General features: G+C 46.5%; 3 non-coding genes across 3 annotated transcripts; all 3 read left to right on the top strand.

Moving 5' to 3' along the window:
- Positions 1 to 1,295: 1,295 nt before the first annotated feature.
- On the top strand, positions 1,296 to 1,369 carry trnat-agu (transfer RNA threonine (anticodon AGU)). The gene has a single exon. It is a non-coding gene; the product is annotated as a tRNA-Thr (tRNA).
- A 1,807-nt stretch (positions 1,370 to 3,176) lies between these two features.
- On the top strand, positions 3,177 to 3,250 carry trnat-agu (transfer RNA threonine (anticodon AGU)). The gene has a single exon. It is a non-coding gene; the product is annotated as a tRNA-Thr (tRNA).
- Positions 3,251 to 8,821: 5,571 nt separating this feature from the next.
- trnat-agu (transfer RNA threonine (anticodon AGU)) lies at positions 8,822 to 8,895 on the top strand. Its single transcript has one exon. It is a non-coding gene; the product is annotated as a tRNA-Thr (tRNA).
- Positions 8,896 to 9,535: the final 640 nt, after the last annotated feature.

The following is a 9,535-nucleotide window of genomic DNA, read 5'->3' as shown; positions in this document are numbered from 1 at the left end:
CGATAGCAAGCAAGAGAGTTAGATATCGAGAGTCATAGATAGATAGATAGGTAGATGGATGGATGGACGGCAAGGCAAGCATCTCATTGACAGTGGTCCGTGATCTGCTGTTATGCTACTATGCTACTGACCATTGGGGGAGCGATAGCAAGCAAGAGAGTTAGATATCAAGAGTCATAGATAGATAGATAGATAGATGGATGGATGGACGGCAAGGCAAGCATCTGATTGACAGTGGTCCGTGATCTGCTGTTATGCTACTATGCTACTGACCATTGGGGGAGCGATAGCAAGCAAGAGAGTTAGATATCGAGAGTCATTGATAGATAGATAGATAGATGGATGGATGGATGGACGGCAAGGCAAGCATCTGATTTACAGTGGTCCGTGATCTGCTGTCATGCTACTATGCTACTGACCATTGGGGGAGCGATAGCAAGCAAGAGAGTTAGATATCGAGAGTCATTGATAGATAGATAGATAGATAGATGGATGGATGGATGGACGGCAAGGCAAACATCTGATTGACAGTGGTCCATGATCTGCTGTTATGCTACTATGCTACTGGCATTGGGGGAGTGATAGCAAGCAAGAGAGTTAGATATCGAGAGTCATAGATAGATAGATAGATAGATGGATGGATGGACGGCAAGGCAAGCATCTGATTGACAGTGGTCCGTGATCTGCTGTTATGCTACTATGCTACTGACCATTGGGGGAGCGATAGCAAGCAAGAGAGTTAGATATCAAGAGTCATCGATAGATAGATAGATAGATGGATGGATGGACGGCAAGGCAAGCATCTGATTGACAGTGGACCGTGATCTGCTGTTATGCTACTATGCTACTGACCATTGGGGGAGCGATAGCAAGCAAGAGAGTTAGATATCGAGAGTCATAGATAGATAGATAGATAGATGGATGGATGGACGGCAAGGCAAGCATCTGATTGACAGTGGTCCGTGATCTGCTGTTATGCTACTATGCTACTGACCATTGGGGGAGCGATAGCAAGCAAGAGAGTTAGATATCGAGAGTCATTGATAGATAGATAGATAGATAGATGGATGGATGGATGGACGGCAAGGCAAGCATCTGATTGACAGTGGTCCGTGATCTGCTGTTATGCTACTATGCTACTGACCATTGGGGGAGCGATAGCAAGCAAGAGAGTTAGATATTGAGAGTCATAGATAGATAGATAGATTGATGGATGGACGGCAAGGCAAGCACCTGATTGACAGTGGTCCGTGATCTGCTATTATGCTACTATCAGCAGCAACAGTGGCAGGTTTGGCGCCGTGGCTTAGTTGGTTAAAGCGCCTGTCTAGTAAACAGGAGGTCCTGGGTTCAAATCCCAGCGGTGCCTTAGGCAGGCTTTGTGTGCTCCTTGTGAAGCTTGTGCTTCCGCTTTGTCGACCATCAGTTTTAGCAAGATAGGCTTATCGTAAAGCCATCAGAGGACGTAATGAACCGGAAAGCCAACTGGACAGACGCCGGTTTGTAAAGAAGAACCAGAACCCAAAGGACACGCGCTACGCGCACCTAACGGCCAACGTCCAATTCCCATTGCCGCCCCTGGACAGTCGCAACAGGGAGCTTGTTACTCCCGTCAACCTTACGTTTTCACCTCTGTGTGCTTCCTTTGTTGCAGCCTGCATCCAGATTTTGTTTTGTTTTGTTTTGTTTTGTTTTGTTTTGTTTTGTGCCTTACGCCTGAGTATAGGCACTGGGGAACGGGAGAGTCCTGGCACCGTGTCTTAGTTGGTCAAAGCGCCTGTCTTGTAAACAGGAAACCATGGGCTTTACTCCCAGCATTGCTTTGGTTTACGTTGGCATAGGCAATGGAAAGGAAGTTTCTAAACGCTCAATACATTTTTGCAAGATGGCCGTCCGCAGCAAGCAGTTTAAGGTTACTGTAGCCGCAATCTGGCAAGCTGACCGCCAGAAGTAGAAACAATAACAAGGGGCGGGGGGAAAAGTGGGCCGTCCCTGGGTTGATTCGAACCACGATCCTTTTGGTTAATAGCCAAACACACTGACCGATTGCACCACAAAGACAGACTGAGGTGTTGTGGTTGCTGCAGTCGTGCAGTTCCTTCACAGTTGCCAGAAATCATTTCCAGCACACGATTTTCTTTGTCGTTGAATGCAACATACGTGACCATTGGGGGAGCGATAGCAAGCAAGAGAGTTAGATATCAAGAGACTTAGATACATAGATTGATAGATGGATGGATGGATGGACGGCAAGGCAAGCACCTGATTGACAGTGGTCCGTGATCTGCTGTTATGCTACAATGCTACTGACCATTGGGGGAGCGATAGCAAGCAAGAGAGTTAGATATCAAGAGTCATAGATAGATAGATAAATGGATGGATGGACGGCAAGGCAAGCACCTGATTGACAGTGGTCCGTGATCTGCTGTTATGCTACAATGCTACTGACCATTGGGGGAGCGATAGCAAGCAAGAGAGTTAGATATCAAGAGTCATAGATAGATAGATAGATAGATGGATGGATGGATGGACGGCAAGGCAAGCATCTGATTGACAGTGGTCCGTGATCTGCTGTTATGCTACTATACTACTGACCATTGGGGGAGCGATAGCAAGCAAGAGAGTTAGATATCAAGAGTCATAGATAGATAGATAGATAGATAGATGGACGGCAAGGCAAGCATCTGATTGACAGTGGTCCGTGATCTGCTGTTATGCTACTAGGCTACTGACCATTGGGGGAGCAATAGCAAGCAAGAGAGTTAGATATCGAGAGTCATTGATAGATAGATAGATAGATGGATGGATGGATGGACGGCAAGGCATGCATCTGATTGGCAGTGGTCCGTGATCTGCTGTTATGCTACTATGCTACTGACCATTGGGGGAGCGATAGCAAGCAAGAGAGTTAGATATCAAGAGACATAGATACATAGATAGATAGATGGATGGATGGATGGACGGCAAGGCAAGCATCTGATTGACAGTGGTCCGTGATCTGCTGTTATGCTACTATGCTACTGACCATTGGGGGAGCGATAGCAAGCAAGAGAGTTAGATATTGAGAGTCATAGATAGATAGATAGATTGATGGATGGACGGCAAGGCAAGCACCTGATTGACAGTGGTCCGTGATCTGCTATTATGCTACTATCAGCAGCAACAGTGGCAGGTTTGGCGCCGTGGCTTAGTTGGTTAAAGCGCCTGTCTAGTAAACAGGAGGTCCTGGGTTCAAATCCCAGCGGTGCCTTAGGCAGGCTTTGTGTGCTCCTTGTGAAGCTTGTGCTTCCGCTTTGTCGACCATCAGTTTTAGCAAGATAGGCTTATTGTAAAGCCATCAGAGGACGTAATGAACCGGAAAGCCAACTGGACAGACGCCGGTTTGTAAAGAAGAACCAGAACCCAAAGGACACGCGCTACGCGCACCTAACGGCCAACGTCCAATTCCCATTGCCGCCCCTGGACAGTCGCAACAGGGAGCTTGTTACTCCCGTCAACCTTACGTTTTCACCTCTGTGTGCTTCCTTTGTTGCAGCCTGCATCCAGATTTTGTTTTGTTTTTTTTTTGTTTTGTTTTGTTTTGTTTTGTTATGTTTTGTTTTGTTTTGTGCCTTACGCCTGAGTATAGGCACTGGGGAACGGGAGAGTCCTGGCACCGTGTCTTAGTTGGTCAAAGCGCCTGTCTTGTAAACAGGAAACCATGGGTTTTACTCCCAGCAGTGCTTTGGTTTACGTTGGCATAGGCAATGGAAAGGAAGTTTCTAAACGCTCAATACATTTTTGCAAGATGGCCGTCCGCAGCAAGCAGTTTAAGGTTACTGTAGCCGCAATCTGGCAAGCTGACCGCCAGAAGTAGAAACAATAACAAGGGGCGGGGGGAAAAGTGGGCCTTCCCTGGGTTGATTCGAACCACCATCCTTTTGGTTAATAGCCAAACACACTGACCGATTGCACCACAAAGACAGACTGAGGTGTTGTGGTTGCTGCAGTCGTGCAGTTCCTTCACAGTTGCCAGAAATCATTTCCAGCACACGATTTTCTTTGTCATTGAATGCCACATACGTGACCATTGGGGGAGCGATAGCAAGCAAGAGAGTTAGATATCGAGAGTCATAGATAGATAGCTAGCTAGATAGATAGATAGATGGATGGATGGACGGCAAGGCAAGCACCTGATTGACAGTGGTCCGTGATCTGCTGTTATGCTACAATGCTACTGACCATTGGGGGAGCGATAGCAAGCAAGAGAGTTAGATATCGAGAGTCATAGATAGATAGCTAGCTAGATAGATAGATAGATGGATGGATGGACGGCAAGGCAAGCACCTGATTGACAGTGGTCCGTGATCTGCTGTTATGCTACTATGCTACTGACCATTGAGGGAGCGATAGCAAGCAAGAGAGTTAGATATCAAGAGTCATAGATAGATAGATAGATAGATGGATGGATGGACGGCAAGGCAAGCATCTGATTGACAGTGGTCCGTGATCTGCTGTTATGCTACTATGCTACTGACCATTGGGGGAGCGATAGCAAGCAAGAGAGTTAGATATCAAGAGACATAGATACATAGATTGATAGATGGATGGATGGATGGACGGCAAGGCAAGCATCTGATTGACAGTGGTCCGTGATCTGCTGTTATGCTACTATGCTACTGACCATTGGGGGAGCGATAGCAAGCAAGAGAGTTAGATATCAGGAGTCATAGATAGATAGATAGATAGATGGATGGACGGCATGGCAAGCATCTGATTGACAGTGGTCCGTGATCTGCTGTTATGCTACTATGCTACTGACCATTGGGGGAGCAATAGCAAGCAAGAGAGTTAGATATCGAGAGTCATTGATAGATAGATAGATAGATGGATGGATGGATGGACGGCAAGGCAAGCATCTGATTGACAGTGGTCCGTGATCTGCTGTTATGCTACAATGCTACTGACCATTGGGGGAGCGATAGCAAGCAAGAGAGTTAGACATCAAGAGTCATAGATAGATAGATAGATAGATGGATGGATGGACGGCAAGGCAAGCATCTGATTGACAGTGGTCCGTGATCTGCTGTTATGCTACTATGCTACTGACCATTGGGGGAGCGATAGCAAGCAAGAGAGTTAGATATCAAGAGACATAGATACATAGATAGATAGATAGATGGATGGATGGACGGCAAGGCAAGAATCTGATTGACAGTGGTCCGTGATCTGCTGTTATGCTACTATGCTACTGACCATTGGGGGAGCGATAGCAAGCAAGAGAGTTAGATATCAAGAGACATAGATACATAGATAGATAGATGGATGGATGGATGGACGGCAAGGCAAGCATCTGATTGACAGTGGTCCGTGATCTGCTGTTATGCTACTATGCTACTGACCATTGGGGGAGCGATAGCAAGCATGAGAGTTAGATATCAAGAGACATAGACACATAGATAGATAGATTGATGGATGGATGGACGGCAAGGCAAGCATCTGATTGACAGTGGTCCGTGATCTGCTGTTATGCTACTATGCTACTGACCATTGGGGGAGCGATAGCAAGCAAGAGAGTTAGATATCAAGAGTCATAGATAGATAGATAGATAGATAGATGGATGGATGGATGGACGGCAAGGCAAGCACCTGATTGACAGTGGTCCGTGATCTGCTGTTATGCTACAATGCTACTGACCATTGGGGGAGCGATAGCAAGCAAGAGAGTTAGATATCGAGAGTCATAGATAGATAGCTAGCTAGATAGATAGATAGATGGATGGATGGACGGCAAGGCAAGCACCTGATTGACAGTGGTCCGTGATCTGCTGTTATGCTACTATGCTACTGACCATTGGGGGAGCGATAGCAAGCAAGACAGTTAGATATCAAGAGACATAGATACATGGATGGATGGATGGACGGCAAGGCAAGCATCTGATTGACAGTGGTCCGTGAACTGCTGTTATGCTACTATGCTACTGACCATTGGGGGAGCGATAGCAAGCAAGAGAGTTAGATATCAAGAGTCATAGATAAATAGATAGATAGATGGATGGACGGCAAGGCAAGCATCTGATTGACAGTGGTCCGTGATCTGCTGTTATGCTACTATGCTACTGACCATTGGGGGAGCGATAGCAAGCAAGAGAGTTAGATATCGAGAGTCATTGATAGATAGATAGATAGATGGATGGATGGATGGACGGCAAGGCAAGCATCTGATTGACAGTGGTCCATGATCTGCTGTTATGCTACAATGCTACAGACCATTGGGGGAGCGATAGCAAGCAAGAGAGTTAGATATCAAGAGTCATATATAGATAGATAGATAGATGGATGGATGGACGGCAAGGCAAGCATCTGATTGACAGTGGTCCGTGATCTGCTGTTATGCTACTATGCTACTGACCATTGGGGGAGCGATAGCAAGCAAGAGAGTTAGATATCAAGAGACATAGACACATGGATGGATGGATGGACGGCAAGGAAGCATCTGATTGACAGTGGTCCGTGATCTGCTGTTATGCTACTATGCTACTGACCATTGGGGGAGCGATAGCAAGCAAGAGAGTTAGATATCAAGAGTCATAGATAGATAGATAGATAGATGGATGGACGGCAAGGCAAGCATCTGATTGACAGTGGTCCGTGATCTGCTGTTATGCTACTATGCTACTGACCATTGGGGGAGCGATAGCAAGCAAGAGAGTTAGATATCGAGAGTCATTGATAGATAGATAGATAGATGGATGGATGGATGGACGGCAAGGCAAGCATCTGATTGACAGTGGTCCGTGATCTGCTGTTATGCTACAATGCTACTGACCATTGGGGGAGCGATAGCAAGCAAGAGAGTTAGATATCAAGAGTCATAGATAGATAGATAGATAGATGGATGGATGGACGGCAAGGCAAGCATCTGATTGACAGTGGTCCGTGATCTGCTGTTATGCTACCATGCTACTGACCATTGGGGGAGCGATAGCAAGCAAGAGAGTTAGATATCAAGAGATATAGATACATAGATAGATAGATGGATGGATGGATGGACGGCAAGGCAAGCATCTGATTGACAGTGGTCCGTGATCTGCTGTTATGCTACTATGCTACTGACCATTGGGGGAGCGATAGCAAGCAAGAGAGTTAGATATCAAGAGTCATAGATAGATAGATAGATAGATGGATGGACGGCAAGGCAAGCATCTGATTGACAGTGGTCCGTGATCTGCTGTTATGCTACTATGCTACTGACCATTGGGGGAGCAATAGCAAGCAAGAGAGTTAGATATCGAGAGTCATTGATAGATAGATAGATAGATGGATGGATGGATGGACGGCAAGGCAAGCATCTGATTGACAGTGGTCCGTGATCTGCTGTTATGCTACTATGCTACTGACCATTGGGGGAGCGATAGCAAGCAAGAGAGTTAGATATCAAGAGTCATAGATAGATAGATAGATAGATGGATGGACGGCAAGGCAAGCATCTGATTGACAGTGGTCCGTGATCTGCTGTTATGCTACTATGCTACTGACCATTGGGGGAGCGATAGCAAGCAAGAGAGTTAGATATCGAGAGTCATTGATAGATAGATATATAGATGGATGGATGGATGGACGGCAAGGCAAGAATCTGACTGACAGTGGTCCGTGATCTGCTGTTATGCTACTATGCTACTGACCATTGGGGGAGCGATAGCAAGCAAGAGAGTTAGATATCAAGAGTCATAGATAAATAGATAGATAGATGGATGGACGGCAAGGTAAGCATCTGATTGACAGTGGTCCGTGATCTGCTGTTATGCTACTATGCTACTGACCATTGGGGGAGCGATAGCAAGCAAGAGAGTTAGATATCGAGAGTCATTGATAGATAGATAGATAGATGGATGGATGGATGGACGGCAAGGCAAGCATCTGATTGACAGTGGTCCGTGATCTGCTGTTATGCTAGAATGCTACAGACCATTGGGGGAGCGATAGCAAGCAAGAGAGTTAGATATCAAGAGTCATAGATAGATAGATAGATAGATGGATGGATGGACGGCAAGGCAAGCATCTGATTGACAGTGGTCCGTGATCTGCTGTTATGCTACTATGCTACTGACCATTGGGGGAGCGATAGCAAGCAAGAGAGTTAGATATCAAGAGACATAGATAGATGGATGGATGGATGGACGGCAAGGCAAGCATCTGATTGACAGTGGTCCGTGATCTGCTGTTATGCTACTATGCTACTGACCATTGGGGGAGCGATAGCAAGCAAGAGAGTTAGATATCAAGAGTCATAGATAGATAGATAGATAGATGGATGGATGGATGGACGGCAAGGCAAGCATCTGATTGACAGTGGTCCGTGATCTGCTGTTATGCTACTATGCTACTGACCATTGAGGGAGCGATAGCAAGCAAGAGAGTTAGATATCGAGAGTCATAGATAGATAGATAGATAGATAGATGGATGGATGGATGGACGGCAAGGCAAGCACCTGATTGACAGTGGTCCGTGATCTGCTGTTATGCTACTATGCTACTGACCATTGGGGGAGCGATAGCAAGCAAGAGAGTTAGATATCGAGAGTCATAGATAGATAGCTAGCTAGATAGATAGATAGATGGATGGATGGACGGCAAGGCAAGCACCTGATTGACAGTGGTCCGTGATCTGCTGTTATGCTACTATGCTACTGACCATTGGGGGAGCGATAGCAAGCAAGAGAGTTAGATATTGAGAGTCATAAATAGATAGATGGATGGATGGACGGCAAGGTAAGCACCTGATTGACAGTGGTCCGTGATCTGCTGTTATGCTACTATCAGCAGCAACAGTGGCAGATTTGGCGCCGTTGCTTAGTTGGTTAAAGCGCCTGTCTAGTAAACAGGAGTTCCTGGGTTCAAATCCCAGCGGTGCCTTAGGCGGGCTTTGTGTGCTCCTTGCGAAGCTTGTGGTTTCGCTTTGTCGACCATCAGTTTTAGCAAGATAGGCTTATCGTAAAGCCATCAGAGGACGTAATGAACCGGAAAGCCAACTGGACAGACGCCGGTCTGTAAAGAAGAACCAGAACCCAAAGGACACGCGCTACGCGCACCTAACGTCCACTTCCCATTGCCGCCCCTGGACAGTCGCAACAGGGAGCTTGTTGTTCCCGTCAACCTTACGTTTTCACCTCTGTGTGCTTCCTTTGTTGCAGCCTGCATCCAGATTTTGTTTTGTTTTGTTTTGTTTCTTACGCCTGAGTGTAGGCACTGGGGAATGGGAGAGTCCTGGCACCGAGGCTTAGTTGGTCAAAGCACCTGTCTTGTAAACAGGAAACCCTGGGTTTGACTCCCAGCAGTGCCTTGGTTTATGTTGGCCTAGGCAATGGAAAGGAAGTTTCTAAACGCTCAATACATTTTTGCAAGATGGCCGTCCGCAGCAAGCAGCTTAAGGTTACTGTAGCCGCAGTCTGGCAATCTGACCGCCAGAAGTAGAAACAATAACAAGGGGCGGGGGGAAAAGCGGGCCGCCCCTGGGTGGATTTGAACCACCATCCTTTCGATTAACAGCCAAACA

This window comes from Amia ocellicauda, chromosome 2 (assembly GCF_036373705.1).
Source record: "Amia ocellicauda isolate fAmiCal2 chromosome 2, fAmiCal2.hap1, whole genome shotgun sequence".
In the NCBI taxonomy this organism is placed as follows: domain Eukaryota; kingdom Metazoa; phylum Chordata; class Actinopteri; order Amiiformes; family Amiidae; genus Amia; species Amia ocellicauda.
Note: the sequence above shows the minus strand (reverse complement) of the source record. Positions and strands in the feature narration are given on the sequence as shown.